Source organism: Gorilla gorilla, chromosome 1 (genome assembly GCF_029281585.2).
Source record: "Gorilla gorilla gorilla isolate KB3781 chromosome 1, NHGRI_mGorGor1-v2.1_pri, whole genome shotgun sequence".
NCBI classification, from domain to species: domain Eukaryota; kingdom Metazoa; phylum Chordata; class Mammalia; order Primates; family Hominidae; genus Gorilla; species Gorilla gorilla.
In genome coordinates, this window is record NC_073224.2 from 66,275,328 (window position 1) to 66,294,934 (window position 19,607).

Here is a 19,607-nt window from a genome sequence, read left to right on the forward strand (position 1 = left end):
TGCTATGGTAATGTACATAACTAAGAATATACATAATATACATAACTAAACTAAATAATGTTTTGGTCTGAGAATATCAATGTAGCAGATTGCTATCCATGTTTTCTTTTTCCTGGACACAAAGCTTGACTTCATTTTACAGCTTTTTATTTATTTATTTATTTATTTTGTAGTTAGATGTGGACATGAAAAGGTGTTCTCAGTGGAGTGTGAAGGGAAGTGATGTGGACCACTTCTAGAGCTGGCCCACAAAATCTCCTAAAAGATCATCCACACTCTCTCCCTCATTTATCAAATGCATAGAGAACATCAAAAGACTTTCTACAGTGTTGGGTTAGTCAATGAAAGGCTACTAGGGTCCTAAATCACTGTGAATCAGACCATCTCACTCATCCTGCTGACGCAAATGAACCATGCGTGAATACAAAAATTAAATTTTATTTCTTTCTTATTTATTTATGGTTTTTTTCTTTCTTTTTTTTTTTCTTTTTTTTAGACAGGGTCTCATTCTGTTACCTAGTCTGGAGTGCAGTGCCTCATTAAAGCCTTGACCTCCCCAGCCTAAGTGATCCTCCCACCTCAGCCTCAACAGGAAGTTGGGACCACAGGTGTGTACCACCAAACTTGGCTAATTTTTTTTTTTTTTTTTTTTTTTGAGAGAGAAAGTCTCCCTGTGTTGCCCAGGCTGGTCTCAAACTCCTGGGTTCAAGGAATCTTCCCTCCTCTGCCTCTCAAAGCGCTGAGATTACAGGCATGAGCCACGACATCCAGCTAAGTTTTCTTTTCAGCAACTGAAGTTTGGAGTTGTTCATTACAACACTTAACTTATATGGACCAGATCATTCATCTGGCCTCAACTGCTGCCTCTTAAACTCTAAGGAAACCCCTCCTGCCAACAAATGCAAGAAATAGATAACAATCTTATATGCTTACAGAAGCTAATAAGTAAAGAAAAGGTGTGAAGCATGCTGGATGTATGGCTGAGGAGATCATATGCCTAGGCTAAAGACAGCAGCAATCATTTAAGTATAGTTTCATTATTTTTTTGTTTTGTTTTCATTATTATGACAGTGTTAACAGTTGTTAGATACTTGGGGTCTGTGCCTTTGGTTGTCTTACTCAGCACTTTTTTCTAGGAAGTGCTTGGCTCATAGATCACAATCAATACTTTTTTTTCTTTCTTATAAAAGGATGATTGATGATGTAAATTAAATATAGGAGGCAGTTTTAAAAACCTTTATATTTGTCAGTATACTCCTCTTATCCTCTGACTAGGACACAAATGATGTAACTTACTTATATTTACACCCTTGTAACATTTAAAATCTTGCTTCTTATATGTAATACTATCAATAAATGATTGTTGAATAAATGCTCAATAAATATTTGTTGAATTGACTTTTAGACTTGGTCTCTTTCCATAAATAAGAAATGAATTCACTTTATATAGTCTTTTAAAATTACTTTTGTCTATAAATTCATATTTTCTCCTCAGAGGCAAAACCGTAAAATCAATGTGAAGGATTGTTTTTCATCCTCCTACGAAGTATGTATTTCTTTTGAATAGGAAATACAAGCATTAGAGAAATTTAGAGATACCGAGAGGATTGGCAATCAAGTAGCTTAGTTCTTCTTTATTTTCATTAAAGGGGTGAAAGGCCTTTGGAGTTCATGAGACACTAAAATTAATGATGCATTCTAATTAAGTAAACGTTCAGTTCCTTTTCTTAATTGCAATACTGTACAAAAACGTAAGAAGAAAAGGTCAATTTGCTTCATATCAATCTCTTCAATAAAAATAAAAGTCCTCCCACTCCCTGCCAGTCATTCTTTTGGTGGTCTCATTTTAAACTCAAAAATTTTAAAATATTTTGCTAATTATTAGCAGCTTCTGTATTTAATTTTATTGTGTTTAGTGTCTTTTCTTCATACCAAGGTTAGTACTTTTCACATAATCTTCAAATTTAATGAACATTATGCACTTTCTCACAGCTATGTCAATATTTGTTGTACCTAAGTCAGCATGTATTGAGTGCTAATATGTGTGAGGCTATATGCTAAATGTTATATTCTAAATAAATAAAATTATGTAATACTATATATCTTTAATTCACTAGTTAATTTCTAGAAAGTAGTGCTATGTCTATTTTTCCCTACTCTGATTTCCTATCCATCCCCCATGTAAAATGAATAGGAAGAATCAACTTTGTTGTTATTTTTTTTTGGACAGAGTCTCACTCTGTTGCCCAGGCTGGAATGCAGCAGTGTGATTATGGTTCACTGTAGTCTCAACTTCCTGGGCTCAGTCAACTCTATTGCCTCAGTCTCCTAAGTATCTGAGATTACAGTGCACACCAGCATGCCTGGCTAACTTTTGTATTTTTTGTAAAGACCATGTTTTGCCATGTTGCCCAGGCTGGTCTAGAACTTCTGGGCTCAAGGGACCCTCCTTGCCTAGACCCTCCAAAGTGTTGGAATTCCAGGTGTCAACAACTGTGCCCAGCCTCAACTCGGTTCTTGACTCATGAAAGATGGTGGTTTGCTCAGTACCTGGAGGAATGGAATGGTGAGGAAGCAAGAGTTTGCTGTTAAATCATCTAGTTCCTAGAGAGGAAAGAACATACTATTTATGTTCTACTCTGTTCATGAGTGTTAGTTTCCCATTGCTGCTGTTACAAATTACCACAAGTATAATGACTTATAGTAACATAAATTGTATTAGTTTGCAGTTCTGGAGGTCAGAAGCCTAAAATGGGCCAGCAATGTTTCATTTCTTCTGGAAGCTCTAGGGAAGAATCTTCCCTTTTCCAGATTCTAGGTGGCATCCTGCCTGCATTTCTTGGCTACTGTCCTCACTCCTCCCCATCACTCCACCAATGCTTCTGTCCTCACATCTCTGACTCTTTCATTCTACCTCCCTCTTGTAAGGATGCTTGTGATTACACTGGGCATTTACAGCCGATCTAAGATAACTTCTACATCTCCAGATACTTAATGTTTTAACATTTGCAAAGTCCCTTTTGCCACAAAAGGGAAGTTATCACAGGTTCTGGGAATTAGGATGTGGACATTTTGGGGGTCATTATTGTTTCTACCACACCCATACTAGTTAATCATTAAAATCCAGTTACAAGGAAAGATTGTAAGGAAGTTATATCTTACCATTTCCTTGAATATTCTCATATTTATTATTTTTGTAAGTTGTTTCAAAAATTGTACATATATATGCCTATCAATATGCATAAATTCATATATCGACTATGCCAATGAATATATTTTAGTCACTACACTAATAAATAAATGTTGGTGGTACAAATAATTTAAAGAATAATTATTTTTGTTAATGTCAAAAAATGTTAATTCTGAGAACTTTGAGTAGCAAAATGTTAAATAATTATAAACTAACAGTTTTATAATTCAGCTTATGATACTACAAACATTCCACTCTTCCTTAAATATATTTTACTTGCAAGAAGTTGACACACGAAGAATGTACACTTATATATATAACTTGTTAATAAAATTATATGACATTTTCATCGTATTTCTTCAACAAACTAGGAAATACAATACAGTGAATAAAAAGAATTCAACAATGTCTTTTAGTAATTTTTATGAGCTGATTGTTTGCATCTTCTCAAAATTTGTATGTTAATGCCCTAGTCTTCAGAGTGATGGTATTTTGAGGTAAGGAATTAGGGAGGTAATAAGGTTTACAGTGGAACATAAAGGTGGGTCCCACATAATGGCATTGGTGCCCTTAAAAAGAAGTTCTCTCTCTCGACCACGTCCCCCTCCTCTACTTTCACACACCTATGAAGTCATGTGACCACACAGTGACAAGGAGGCTATCTGCAAACCAGAAAGCAGGCCCTCTGTAGAAATCAAATCAGCTGGCACTTTGATCTTGGAATTCCCAGCCTATGTTGTTTAAACCACCCTGTCTATGGTATTTCCTTGTAACAGCCTGAATGAGCAGACTAAGATAGAAATTAGTAACAGTGCTTCAATTTCCTCATATCTCACTTCTCTCATATTAAGATAAAATACTAAGTTACTTCACAACATGGTGAAAGGATTAAATTAATATGGTGAATAGTAAGGTATTTATAAGACTATAAAGTCTTGTGCAAAGGTCATGATTTCTAATATACTTTGGTTTATTAGGCCAAATGTATGTCAAATATTCCAAAAGTTTTTTGAATAATGCTGTAATTTAACAACAATATTTTTAAATGCTGGATACAAATTAAATGCAATAAACCTTTGCAAGAATGTTAAAGAGAGAAAAATTGATGAAGTTCTTAGTTTCATCCATTAAATTAATATTTATTGAGCTCCTTCTCTATGTAAGGAGATGTGCTAGGTGGTAGTGATACAAAGTCACTGAGTTGAGAATAAAAACATAATCATGGTTCCTTCTTCATGGAACTGAGAGTTGACAGTATGTGCTTTGAAATAGGTTAAGCTCTTCCCCCTAGTTATACGCATGTGAAAACTATTTTTTTTTTCTTCTTGAGAAGGAGTCTTGCTCTATTGCCCAGGCTGGAGTGCAGTGGTGTGATCACGGCTCACTGCAACCTCTGCCTCCTGGGTTCAAGCAATTCTCCTGCCTCAGCCTCCCAAGTAATTGGGATTACAGGTGCCTGCCACCATGCCCAGCTAATGTTTGTATTTTTAGTAGAAAGGGGGTTTTGCCATGTTGGCCAGGCTGCTCTCCAGCTCCTGACCTCAGGCAATTCGCCTGCCTTGGCCTCCCAAAATACTGGGATTACAGGCAAGAGCCACCGCTCATGGCCTGAAAACTAATTGTTAATCACACAAAAACACACACAGCAATACAAATGCTACTGAAATATGGTTCTAGAAATGCTTCTGTAAAGCACTAATTTTTCAGATTAGTGCAACAATTTAAATTTTAAAAGCATACACTACAGACATTTTAAAATGTTTGATTTGATTCTATGTTCATCTTGTTTAATCCAGTAATGATAACCCTTTTGAAGTGATAATTAGTGCCAAATAGATTTTAATGTTGATATTCTACTTTAGAATTGCCATTTTCAAAACAAAAATGGCTTGCATGTAACACACAAATATTGATGTATATGAAAACACTGGTATGGCTCAAACTACTCCAGAACACTGAACCTTCCAAAATAGTTGAAGTCTTGTAGCTTTTATTCAAATTAGAAACTTTTTTTTATACTAATGGAACATGTGGTGAGATTTTTTTGTATGTCTTACATAATGTTTCCATTAAAAGATGTTGTCTTAGTCTCTGCGTTTCTTTCATATTGTGTGTGTGTGTTTCTGTGTGTATAGTTTCAGATATGTATTAGAGTTTAATTAAACTTCTTATTTTGAGAGGACAGCTTTCCTCTTGGAACAATCCTATTTCCACATTTTTAGGGAATTTAAAAAGTAGAGCAGACAGGTGACATGATGGAGTATGACACTGCAGGTGGTTGAAATTATCGACAGTTTATATACCATGAGGGAAAACAGTCTGGGGAACAGCAACTCAATGCGTGTACAAAAAGAATACTGACTATATATATATATATATATATATATATATATATATATATATATATATAGTCACCACGCCCAGAAAAATTTTGTGTTTTTAGTAGAGACAGGTTTTCACCATGTTGGCCAGGATGATCTCCATCTCCTGACCTCGTGATTTGCCCGCCCGCCTCGGCCTCCCAAAGTGCTGGGATTACAGTGGCGAGCCACCGCACTATGTCTAAGAATACTGAAGATATTTTCTGCAAAGGTAAATTACGTGAAATCTCCAGTCATGGGAAGGCGGCGGAGTGGAGGATAAAATAAAGCAGGGGAATAAAAGTTTTCTACAATAAAGAGTATTAGTTATCAACAAAATTGACTCTAAAAAGACTGGCTACTATTTATTCATCTTTGTACTACTTTCTCTTCCTTTCACTTATTTCCTAGGCCCCCTCTCAAACAATGCCTGTCTTAGTAATAGAATGTAATTAATATAGAATGAACACTAGCTAAGAAGTTATTAAACCTGCATTTAAAGTTCCTTAGGTTATTAGTTAGTGTATGATTACACTAATCACTTAACCTCTCTGGTTCTTAACTTCTTCATCATCATGAGCGATAAGATTAAATGATCCTTAATGTCCATTCAAGTTCCAACACACTTTTTATGAGACTTGAACACATTAGCCCCAGTTTATTTAGCAGCATTATTGATCTTACAAAATAAAATGTGAAGATTCCTGCATACACAGGTATTTTTAAAACTTTAGACTCTTTCAAAGAGAAAACTCTAAAAGCAAACATAGCAGAGATGAAAATGAATAAATATAAACATTTTATTGAAATTAATTATATGTGCATAAATGTGTGGGTCATATGTGACTTTCTTTGCTATGCAAATAATAGTCTCAGTTTATTTATCTTTATATAATCCGTTTTTGTTACGTTAGATTTAATGTTAAAATCACCTGAATCATATCAACATTTTGCTTCCCAGGCAAATTGCTTTCCAATTTCTGTAATAAAATGTAACTTGAATATTGCTTTTAGATTAGAAATTTTAGTGGGTTAATAGGTAAGAAATATATTAGTTGGTACTCATGCATAGCTCTTATAAGAAGGCAGCACCAGGATAGCTAACAAAAGCATTACCAATAATATAAAATATACTGAAGTATTAGCTGCAAATATGCACCGTGATTATCTAAGAAAGACATTTTCTACATAAAATTAAAATGCATAACTTTTGGAGCAATCTAAGTATAAACCAGATTTGTTCTGAAGGTAAAAGGCAGCTAGGAGATATAAAGCCTATGGCTTCATGAAGGAGTTGATCAAATGTAACCATATGAATTAGTATAGTGCTCAAATACTTAAATTGTTAAATAAACTTTAAATGCTGTAAACACTTTTAAAGTTCATGAACTATGGGTCACAAAATTAATATTCTTGTTATCCTTTTTTTTCAAATTTTTAAGAACAGCAATCACACATTTATTTCACATATAAAATAAAAATCTGAATGTTACATTTTTCTAATTTAAGTCCGGGTGGGTCCTCAATAAACAAATGCATTTCTCTGAATAGCAAATTATGTAAGTAGCTTTAGGCAGCATACCAAAGTCTTATGTGAAAAGTATGCTCTCTAACTCTCACAATTGTTAAGGTTTATTTGCAATGAAAGTAATTCAGAATTTTCATCCTCTTTATGTGAACCTCAGATCCTCTTAGCAGCATTTGCCAGCCTCTCTAAAACACAGAGACATACACAGACATCATCCTCTTGGTAAAATGAGACAACAGAAGAAACACTTCTGCTCTAGGACATCATTAGAGCTGGACAACAGCCTGAGGAGAGAAAGAAAAAAGTGTTATACCAACATGCCCTTAGTGAATTTTTTTTTCTCTTGCAAATGTTGATGGCTATAAAGACTATATAGATAGTTGAGAACATGCATATTTTGTCTTGCAATATGCCACTTGACTACCTCTCTTCTGAAATTTTATACTACTGATTTCTAGAATACTGATTTTCTAAAATGAAGTTTATCTTACCAATAACATTTTAGTATTATACACTTCAGATGATTTTTCAGTCATCCTGTTTTCATCAGGAATGCATTTAGTGCCAATTAGCTTATTCTTTGTCATTAAATTTAGAGGATAATAAATTACAGAAGGATAATAACAATAGACAAGAAAGTTTAATTTAAATGTTTTACCAGTAAAATATATTTTATAATTAAAAATGCAATGATTTCTCTGAGAGCAAATCTCCCTTAATTTTGTGCATCAAAAATGGTCAGCTTACTCTTGAAAACCAAGTTCACACAATTTGCAAAACATGTTATTCTCTACACTTAATGACATATGATGTAAGCACAATCAAGAGCCGTTTGGCTTCTTCCCTACTGCTACACCAATCCACTCGTCACATTGTGAGCGTGCACAGGCTGGGGGTGCTATAGACTCATGGAAAACCAGAGGGCTTTATGAATTTGTAGTACCACCACAATATGCAAATAGCCATTGTGGATACTACTAATTTGTATCTGGTGCAATAATTGGAACCGAGATGCACATTTAATAAGTGGTTTCTATAGCTTTAATTTACCTGCGAAATGTGAAAAATAATTAATTTTGGAACTTAAATTGTATTTCAGAACATGGCCAAGACATACTAAAAGCATAGACATGAGCCCACTACCTAAAACTCTTTTCTTTATTTTCAGAAAGGAAAGACAGTTAGTAGGAAATAAGGGAAATACTTAAATACCACTTTTGGAAACAAACAGGGATTTAACTGCTTTATCTGTCTTTGAGTTTTTAATGCAGGATATAAAGGACCTTAAAACGTTCATATCGTCTCCTTAAAACCCTCTACTTCAATTTCACCCTTACAAGCTACTACTTTCCTAGGGAAGAGGAAAAGAAAATTTCCACTGACCCAGCTCGTGATTTACATACAGAGAGCAAATAAATGAATGGAGTGGGGGATGGGGCAGTGAGAAGCAATCTGTTTCTTTTTCAACCGCAGAAAATAAGATTACTTACCAAGAACATTTTTATCCAGGGCAAATGTTTATTCCTCTATCATTCAGCGCCTCAGTCTCTGCAATAAATCAATTTTCACTCTACCTTTCCCTCCTATTTCTAAAAAAGAGAGTGAGGCGGATAATTCTTAAGCTTCGGGGTCCGGAGGAAGATAGAGCAAGAGCGGAGGGCAAAAGACTCCCACAGCGCTCTTTATACAGATCCGAGCTCTGAGAGCGAACCCATGGGGAGGGGGCGGGGGATCATCTCTAAGGAGAGTACTCCGAGTAGGGAGGGGGATTCATTCTGCAGCCAAAATATAAATCATCTACAAACAGATTACTAGCCTCTCAGTCACACAGGCAGTTCCCTTGGGAAACCGGTTTCAAAGAGGAAAAAGAAGTTCCTGGAGAGAGAGAGAGAGACAGACACACACACACACACACACACACAGAGAGAGAGAGAGAGAGAGAGAGAGAGAGAGAGAGAGAGAGAGAGAGAGAGAGATTGGGGTTTGGACTTGCAGAGGGAATGGGGCCAAGGAGAGGAATAGAGAGAAGGAATAAAGCTAATCTTACCGATCGATCAGGCGATCGTTTGTTCAGTATTGGGACACGACAATGGCAAGATAATGCATTCGGCAGCAAAGCCATTTCTAGCACACTCTCCCTCAGTTACTGCAGGAATCAGAGGGGAAGCGGGCGCCTCGAAACCTACCACTTGCTCCCCGGGGACCGTCCTCAGAATCTCCAAAGCTCTAGCTTCTAATGCAAGGCGTTCGGAGCTGAGGGTTCAGGTGGAAGTCAATTGCCTTGAGTCACAGGCAGCAGGAACGCCAAAGAAGTGGGACCTGGGAGGGCTGCTGCCGCCGCTGCTGCATCTAACCACTGTTCCCCGTCCCCTTGCCTAAGCAACCCCGGCACAGCGACCCCGAAAGCGCCTAGCGACTGGGCCTCCTCCGCATCTTCAGCCCTTCGATCACCGCCCGCACCCCCCACCCCCCACCGCCTCGTGCAAATCGCTGATGATTTGGTCATCGTAATGTGACCGGTCGTAGTGGTTTATTTGGGGAGTGGGGGAATTGGTTGTGTTGGGCTTCCTTACTACGCCTCCCTCAGTTGCTGCGAGTGAAAATGTTCAAGGGAAATACTAGTGAAATGCACTGATGGAATACTATTAATCCTAATGATAATGGTCCCAACGCAGGTAACTCTTAAAGAACTGAGAGTGGGAAGATCAGAGCAGGATTTCCGAAGTGGTGCCCTCTTGAATTCTCATTGGATCCTCCCCAGCAGCCTAAATCATTCTTGCTGCTATATCTATCAGGATGACTACAGCCTTGCTCACTTGTTCTCTCTTTATCTCGTTGTCTTCAACACATCCTTTTACCTCTCTTTGCAGATTTATCTGTATTCCACCTCCTGTTCTCTGGGGTTACACAGCTTCTGCCTTTCCCCACTGTATGGGGATGTACAGCCTGTAAATTTTCACTTTGCTTAAGGATCACCAAGAATCACCCCCCACCATTCCCCACCCCCCCATATAAAGCATTTTCACATTCTGCTTTCTTGCCTTGGGGGTTCGTGGCTCTCTGTGTAACTGGTTTTTACTTGGTTACATGCTACCAGGAACTGCTGATTATTTTAAAGTCCTACTACCCTGCAGCTCACTACTTTACCTTGATTTGGAAGATCATGGAATATCTATTAGAATCCTGGATGTATTTTTCTCACAGTCTTCTCGCTTCCTGAAATTTCCTCTGGTAAGTTATTCTCTTTATCTGTTACTAGAAACTTAACTATTGCTATTTTTAATAAGCTCTGTTGTGTTGAAGTATTTCATTTTTCACATTTTTGTTACTTTCAGAACTGAAAGATCCATATGGCCATATTTATTAATTAGTATGTTAGTGGCAACTGCACTACTAAGACATAACCCATGTAATGTATTACCCCAATATCCCATGTATTACCCCAATATCTTTTACCTTCTTTATTTTTTAAATATTTGTCCTCATTTATATTATGGGTTACATGGACATTAATCCCCCCCACCCCCATTAACCCTTCTTGGCACACATTCCTGTGCCATTTGAAAGGTCACATTTTATAGGTTTATCTAAGAGAGAGCTTAAAAGAGACCTTCTGACAATTGCAAGGTCTGGAAAGTTCACTAGTCGGATATTCAGAAGGTTGTTCAGGTCAGTATTGGTTCATGATAAGCAATTACATGACTGAAGGAGGACTTTGTTGCAAAGTGTATTTTTATGAATTTAGCAAGACCTTAAGCACTAAAATGCCACTGAATGGTAGGAAGAGGACTGTGAGTTTTGAGGGCACCATTTTTTTTTCTTAAAATATTTCAAATCACACATAAGCACGTTATTTTAGGCATTGTATTTTAATTCAGGCATAGTATTTGTCAGTACATTTCTGATTTTGTGAATTAGCTGGTGAACAGTTAATTGGACACAGAGTACTCATTTCAGAGAGGAGCTATCAGAAGAAACCCCTGATTATCTTGGTTCTGATAAATTGAAATTCAGGAATAGACTTTACATGAAAAATTTAATTGCCTCACTCTTCATACTTGTCTGCCCCCACCCCTTGTGTTTAATAGGCATGCTAATATGGTCAGTGCCTTTTGCTTTTATGAACATTTCTATGGACTTAACTGACAAGATTATCACCTCCTCTTCCGTATAGTTGTGTTGAGAAACATTTTAATCTTTACTTTCACTTCACAATTGACACATAATAAGGAGAGCACGATATTCATTAAATGCCAAACCTGCATGTGTCGGTAATTTTTAACACCCACTGAGGGTTTTCTCTGAACATCCGCCCCCCGCCCTCAAATTAAGGACAAGTTCCTGGTCTGTACAACATTTCCTTTTCTTGGGATATATGGAGGTAAGAACCTATTGTTCACGCTTTTCTTTTCCTTTTTTTTTTTTTTAATTTCTGGGAAATAACTATTCTTGTCGTCATTGATGGCTGACGCGACAACCCAAGCAATGTTTTTTTAAATTCAAAAGCCCTTTTAGCTCCCAGACATAAAAGTACTCCAGCTGCAGCGTCGCCCCATCCCCCCCCCCCGTCTCGGGATTCAAGGGCTTTTCCCCCTTGACTCCCACCGAGAGGGAACGGGGTTGAGACTGTGGTCCGCACCACTTGGCGCCCCTCACCCGTCACTAGGTCACTAGTTTCTACCTGGTCTCTTTCCCAGTCCAGTCGTCCTGCCTGACAAGCCAGTGCCATCAGAGTCCGTGACTTCATTTGAAGAAAGGAGGGCTTCATATAACTCAATTCAAACATTCTCTTTGGAGGACTGCTGTTGTTGCGCAAGGGTGGAGGGAGGAAAAAAAAAAAAAAAAAAGAAAAAGAAAAAAAAACTTTCAGTGCAGTCAGATCCAGTAAGGAACAGACAGTCAGTATTTAGGTAAGTGCGTTTTGCTGTATTATACCTGAAGCTCAAACGTGTGAAAGGGAAATTTACATCTGAGGGGCTCCCGCTGCCAAGAACGTTTTAACTGGAGGGTTATCAACAGGCGACTCTGCGTGGAGATTTCTCCGCAGCTCACGGCAACGCCTATGCCACCTGAGCTCAGGGAACGGAGGAGAGCAAGGTGCCTGGTTGACCAGCTGGCCCCAGGCTTGGTGTTGATGTGGGAATAACCCATGCGTGTAGGAAAGGTGTCCCCTACTCTGACCTGCTAACTCAGGCTCTGCACTCAGCCCCTGCAGCGAACGTGTGCTTGGTGTGGGCATTTGCAGCCCCATAGAGTGGGGTGCGCCAGGGGGTTTCCATCCTTCCAGAATGCTCCATTTCCAACCTTCCTAAGCCAAACTTGAGCAAACCTCTTCTGTATGAGAGAATAGACTTAAGATCTCTGGAGTCTCTTAGTACCTTTTTGGGTTAATATTTATTTATTTTAATGAGCTATATTTAATGTTAGTAAACGACGATTCCTCAGAATGCCTGCTTTATAAAACCCTAATCACTGTCCTTGTCTGACTGCGAAGTAGGGTTTAGAACTGTTGAATGACTTCTTAGGCTCTGTGTTAAAGTATTATTGCTGACGGTCACTCCTTCCTTTCCTTCACCAACTCCCAAGAATCTGGAGGGCGGTGGGGAGAGCGGAAGAGAGTTAGATTTCAACTTGAAGCTAGAGCTTGGAATATAAGGTTGAAGTTAAAAGCAAAGAGTGAGGGTTTGGAATCTGTCTGGCTTATATTATACCCACTTTAAAGTTGGCCTTTTATTTTTATTTTCCTCTTTTCTGGAGGTGGGGGTGGGAAGTAGGAAGATCTGGGACTGGGAGCGCTGTCTTCCAGCGTCCACCGGAGAGGGGGTGGTGCTTCTTGGCCGCTGGTTACTGCTGGTTCCACAGCCAAACAGTGACAGAGAGTTTAAGTCTCTGATGGCTGTTCTCATAGTCCCCAAGAGTTGAACCGGAGAGCCTTTTACTTTGCACCAGGTCGAGAACGTGATCAGCCCTTTAGAGAAGGAACCTCCTTGTAACAGGAATTCTGCTGGGAAACGCCGTGTAGGCACTACCTCCGAAGATAAGATGCATGTTTGGAGCTGTGTAAAATGCCCACTGGCTGTTTGAAAGAAGGAAACGGCGACTAGGGTTGCAAATTAACCTAAGTATCACTTAAAAATATTCTATCTAGTCAAATGTACGTAAGCAAAGAAGAGAGCACCAGGATATAAAACTGCCACAGCAGCTTGGAAGACAGATGATTCAGATTTTGGGGACTTCCTTTTGCGTGTTAGAATAGATTTGTTTGTCATCATGCAGTTAAGCAGGTAAGGAATGAATGTATTTTCTTGACAATCATATAACTTGTGTTTTACTATCATGTGATATTTTTTCTGTGTTGCAAGCAATGGAATATATGCATTTTCAGTTGGTCCTGCTATGATGCATAACTTCTTAATATTCACATTCACGAAACAGGGTAAAACAGTTTAGATGTTTAACATGCATTAATTTAACTGCTTAGTGTGCATTTATTTAAATGTGTAGCCATGTTACAAAAATCATAAACTGGACCAAGGTTAGAGGAAGAAATGGGAAGGGTAGAGAGTTAGAAGAAGAAATGTATAATCTTAATAAAACATGGAAGATGGCAGTTGCAGAAATGCATTAAAAACATTGCTTCTTCTTAAGGTCCCAGACCTTAATATATAAAGGACAGGTGAAGAACTATTAAGGGTTTCTTGAACTATCAAAGTAATTCTGACTACTCGAGAGAACTGTTTTGTAGGTATTTCCATTATTTTCTCCACCTTAAGAAAAAATACATGAGGTGGGGGTGGGTTGGGTTGTAAAATAGAAGGAAAAAAGAAGAAAGCTTGCCCAAGGGCAGTGTAGTGTACAACCCCAGTATGAAAATCTCTGGGCTTAGAAAACCAGTTGGAAAACTAAAAAAAAAAAAAAAAAAAAAAAAAAAAAAAAAAAAAAAAAGAAAATTATGGGTTTTTTTCCCCAAATAAATTTATTTTACGTTTTCAGTTTTGTAGATTGAGCAGCCAATAGATTTCTTCCACTATCAGATTTTTCTCAATTAAAATGGCAAACACATTCTGAATACTCAAATAAGCTTTGTTATTATTATTGATATCGTTTTGTTATTTTTTGCTAACATGTTGAAGGAGCCTGGACTTTCCACACAGTGAAGCAAAAAAAAAAAAAAAAAAAGAAAAATTACTAAAACACCATCATAAAACTCTTCTATTTGCTAATAACACTTTCTCTTCTCTAAGAAATTGTATTATTTAAATTATCTCTGGAAATAGTTTTAGTACTTATATTTATTGATGTAGATCCCTGATCAATAATTTTTCTGCTAGTATGGCTTACTGATAAAACCTGGAAGAAATAAGAAAGATAATTGTAACTCTGGGTTGTAAAATTGCAAAGTTGTAGTGCTTTTCTTAGTTGGATGCAAAAGGTAGTTTTTCCTCCACTAGGGAAAGTAATTTGTCAATGAATTCTAATTCCCTAATACTTTTGCATTTAATCCTTAGCAATTTTATTGTAGTAGATATGCTCATTGTGTATATATGTTTGTGTGTGTGTGTGTATACATATATATTTGTATACATGCACACATTTTTGGTGGTTGGAGAAGGTATTTATTTTAAATCTATGTTGTTTTAATAATGTTTTCCAAATGAAATAGACATGATACCATATAATGATCAATTTCACTTTCTTTTAATCAGATAATATTATGTGATTTCATCCTCTCATAGGATATCTTATCTTAAGAAATTCATCATCATCATAGAAATGCACATTTTCATAAACTACATCTTGATTTTCTCCATGCAAAGTTATTGTACATTATAATTAAGTAAATAAAACCTAAGTAGGAAGAAACCATTGGGACTCAAAGTGTGTGTGTGTGTGTGTGTGTGTAATTTCTACCATTATCTTGACTCCTAGATTTGTGGATTCTTTAAATAAAAGTGTATTTATTTGCAGTGTAGAGTATTTGTGGGTTTCTCTCCACAAGTACAAAGAATGCAACTGTTGGGATTTCCAAACTTTTATGTTTCATTATCAACCTATGATTCAGTTTCTTATGTTTCCTGTATTTATTTTTAGTTTTTCCACATTATCTTTAAAAGAGGCAGTTATTTACTAAAATAAGAGTCTGAAACATTTTGTAATTTAGCAAATTGGATATTAATATTAAAAGAGTTCAGACGCAAATTGGAATACGACACCAACTTGGGTTATAATTGTTTTGCACACATATTGTTTTTAGAAAAAAATATTTTTTATTGAAAAATATCCCAAAGATTTTTGGATATTATGATTGTGTGCTTATGATTAGTGATGTTCTCTTCTAACGCTTTTAATGTTTTTTTCTTTCACATCGTAATAAAGGGTTATTGGGAAAAGTAGAGTGCTTGTACACGTAGACTTCCTTCCTGAATTTCAGTTCTAGTTCTACCTGGCATTAATGTACTCCCGGTAAGATTTCTTGACCACTCTTCATTTATTTTTCTCATCTCTCACATGGAGAAAACAATGCCTACCTCAGAGAGTTGTAGATAAAATGACATAACAGATATGGTTGCTTTAAAAGGACAAATATGTTATGAAAACAAAATATATTTTTCAAAGGATACCATGTAAGTTTGAATTTTTAATTAGACATTTTTGATTAACTTGTATCTCCACACAATAAACAATGTTGACTCAACTTTTTTTTAATGTTAGTATCAAATCTTCTTGGTCAGTGGTGTTATGGTGTCAAATGAATTTAATAGATATTTGATATTGATTAAGTATAACAGTTTCAATATGTGTAATTTAAAAAGCTTGAAATAATACACTTCCTGAGGCATATTAGTTGTTATTTATAGTATATTTACCTTCGTTTTTATTCAGTTTGGGGTACAGTCACCTTAACAAAACAGTTGCTTTTGATTGGTTTCTCATTGTTATTTAATAGAAAGGACATCTGATTTCTTAGCAGATTTATATTGTCAACCTGATGATCTCTACTCTTAATTGGGAACAAGATTAAAATATTTTCATGTAATCATTTAAAAATGGAGAAACTTTAGACAGTCAAACTTCTAATTTCCAACGCTTTTTACAAACTCACATAAAGTTTACTAGAATTAATTAGGATGACATCTGGCATTTTTGGTATTTTAATTTAGCAACTACTTGGATAAACTTATTTAGACACTTCGAAGTATAACTCTGTCCACTTTCTTCATGCACTACTATGTGTTCTGTATAACTTTATTATTTTAGTGTTAATAATTCATAATTTTTAAAGGAAAGCAAAATAACAAATAATCTGTGTGAATATTATTGATTGCTAATGGATAATCTTAGTTGCTAAAAGGAGGAGGATAGTTTAATAATATTTATTCTATTTTAGGAAATATTCTATCCTGTTTTTTGAAAATGAGCCTCTGAGTATAAAATTTAATAATGAACACTAATGACCTTTCTACTGAAGATATACTTGGAAGTTCTGGCCAAGTTCTTAATTTTTTATTTTTTAATAGCATCAAATAGCCACCATAACTATTTTATACTGGTTATGAAATGTCCTCACAAAGAACTTTGAAGGTTTCTGCCCCTATCTTTTCAAAGCATAAATATAAGCTAGCAAGAATATTTGTATCCAATTACTCACCTGCAGACCTATCCAATTACAAAGTCTTCATAATTACTTTATAAGCTTATTTTATAAGCCTTTAATCCACTCCTCTACACTTAATGTTTAAAATAAAGTATTCATTCATACAGTTCTGGAGCATTTCCCAATTTCATACTCAAAATAACTAATCAAGAGTAATTAATTGATGCTCTAATAATTGCAATAACTCAATTATGATTTACTAATCAATATATTTTCCCTAAAATTGAAAGATATAGCATAAATATTTATAATGAGTCGATTGGATTACTTGATGTTTTATCATGAAATACATATTTGTGCTCAAATTTTGAAATGTTTATATTCAACCATGATTGTATCAATTGAGATGGTGAAAAATGACATGCAATCTACTAAACTGAGAAATCTTATAGATTCTCATTCTTCTATTTCATTGTTATTTTCAATAATCACTATTCATAATTTGTCAATGTTTTATTGTTTAAGTTTAGAGTTAAAAAGTACCCTCAGTGCAACCTATTTTTACTATTTTTTTCATAAGTATTTGTTTTAATGCCTAAACCCTAATTTACTCAGATGAGATGTGGTTGCCTTTAAAAGCATCCAAAGCAAAACAAATTCCTTTTAATAGCTAATAAAGTAGCTACCATATTATAGTTCCAGCAAATTAAATCTATAAAGTACACATTTATTGATTAAATTAATAAATATGTGAACATTACATTAGAATGTATTATAGTTCTCTGCCGTGTAAGAATTATTCTCTCATAATGGTGTGTTTCATTTATATTCCATTATATATTTATTGTGAAAGAATACTTATAGATAGACTTATTTTTCCTGATTTCTGTGAGTATCAGCCAAGCTCATCAGGATTAAGCTTTTTTTTATTAACTTTTCTGGACTGTTGCATTTTGTTAATTTTAAAAGCTATCTCTAAAATATTGCACTATTAAAAAACAATCTAGCATTGGGAAGACCAGAATTCAGTAACCATGCATTTTAGATTTTTCAGTGTCAAATAGTGGCCAGTATATAACTACACTATTATTTTATAGATTCATTAAATTCTCACTGTCACTAATAACAAATATTTTCTTTGAAATGTTTCAGATGCTGTTCAAAAATGTAAGCCAGTCTAAAAAATGTGATTAAATTAAATCAAAAACTAAATTTAGCCATTAAAGCGTGAGTTTATTCAAGTATCATATTAAAAAGCACATATCTGTATGAAGGTTGAGTATGATTGGGTTCTGTATAATACCTTATGCATATATTTTTAAGACACATTTTTTGTAACTGCTTTTAAATATTCAATTTAATGTTGCTCGCCGAAGCCCCTTCTGTTATAGCTAAAGTAAATATAGAATAAAAATTAATAAAATCAGGAAGTTCCTGGGATAGATAATAACTAATGTGGTTTTCATGACTTTAGTATGGTAATATTTCTGATGGTTTGAAAATTAGCCCTGTAAATGTATATACACAGAAGAAATACTGTTTTTTTCAGACATGAACACTTCTTAAATAATTATAAATACACTCTAAATTGGTAGAAGAAAAATTATGAAAAATTGAATAAATTATGCAGCAAAGTTGCACGAAATACTATTTTAAGATAATTAATGCTTGCTTTCTTAATGTTTTTGCATATAACGCCAAGCATGTTAATACATAGATCAAGTCTAGCTTATTGAAAATATTAAAATTAAATGACTATACTTGAGTTTATAGTAATAGAATTTATTATTATTCATCCAGACCAGTTCACTAATATATAAAGACACAGTAATAGTACATTTTATGAATGTGGTAAGTAATATCGTCAAGATTATACCAAAGAATAATGAGGAACAAGACTATAAGTTTCAAAATGGAGTAATCTAGAAGAAAATGAATTATCAATGATTAACAGTACCAACAACTTGAAAGTGTCATTTTTTCCTAAATATCAATTTTACTCCAAAGAGAGTTTTTCAAACAACTTGTTAATTTTATTAAAAGAAATTTATGGGTAAACAATTATGAAGAAATCTGTGCTTATCAGATGTATAAGATACTCATTTCTACTTATTCAAAGTTTCAGCAGGTAATTTGGAGTAACTCAAAGACAGCATTATTATTTTTCCTAACGTGAACTAGAGAAGTGAATCTAGCTTTCTCTGTGAATTGAAACTTAAATTTCATACCTAAGAAAAAAGGGTCTCCTGAAAAAATTTTTAAAGGACATTCAAAGTATATTTTAGAAATAGTTTTTACACCTTTTTAAAGTGAAATTAATTGTTTTATGCAACTAACTCACTTTTGAGTGGAGACACTCTATGGATTTATAAGCCTCCTCTACTCCCACCCCCAAAAATATATACAATTTTGCAATCCATAATTCCTTGTCTGAGAACTTTTATATCAAAGTCAGATTATTGTCTTATTAAGTGTATAGCTATCTTTATATTTTGGTCAAAAATGTAACGCTAATATGTTTGAATAGTAACTTACCTATGGGGAAAATAATTCAGAGAATTCTTGTTTCCTTTTAGAGTGAACTCTGGCAGGTTTTCGTATGTATCTTTCATCCAGCCATGAAATGAAGAAATTTTAACAAATATCTTGTTCAATCAATTTGAAAGATGAAACAACAAATTACAATTGTAAGATAGGCCAGAATAAAAATGAAAGATCACTTCTGTCATTATATGACAGGCTTTTTAAACCTATCATTCATAGCTGTTAATTAAGGAAATCAATTCTGATTTCAAGTAAGAATCAGCAGCTCCAATAATAAGTGTTTGATTAACTGTTAAAATATTTATTTCTTTTTAATAATCTTTAGTAAGGTAAATAAGTTTATTATCACATGACTCTTTAATTACAAAAGTGATATAATTTTGAAATGCT

At 35.0% G+C, this 19,607-nt stretch overlaps 1 protein-coding gene and 1 long non-coding RNA gene across 6 annotated transcripts in view; one reads left to right on the forward strand and one right to left on the reverse strand.

Annotated features, from left to right (window-relative positions):
• Positions 1 to 6,336: 6,336 nt before the first annotated feature.
• On the reverse strand, positions 6,337 to 9,200 carry LOC109027018 (uncharacterized). Its single transcript, XR_002006130.3, has 3 exons — positions 9,126 to 9,200; positions 8,569 to 8,667; positions 6,337 to 7,362 (listed from the first exon to the last, which is right to left on the reverse strand). It is a non-coding gene; the product is annotated as an uncharacterized lncRNA (long non-coding RNA).
• A 173-nt stretch (positions 9,201 to 9,373) lies between these two features.
• Positions 9,374 to 19,607, forward strand: part of BRINP3 (BMP/retinoic acid inducible neural specific 3) — a 390,799-nt gene continuing 380,565 nt past the window's right edge. Inside the window, exon 1 of one of the 5 annotated variants that reach the window (XM_019028084.3) lies at positions 9,374 to 10,309. The gene's annotated coding sequence lies outside the window, so the exon portion shown is untranslated. The other 4 variants (XM_055378107.2, XM_055378100.2, XM_031005248.3 and 1 more) reach the window with 4 other exon arrangements.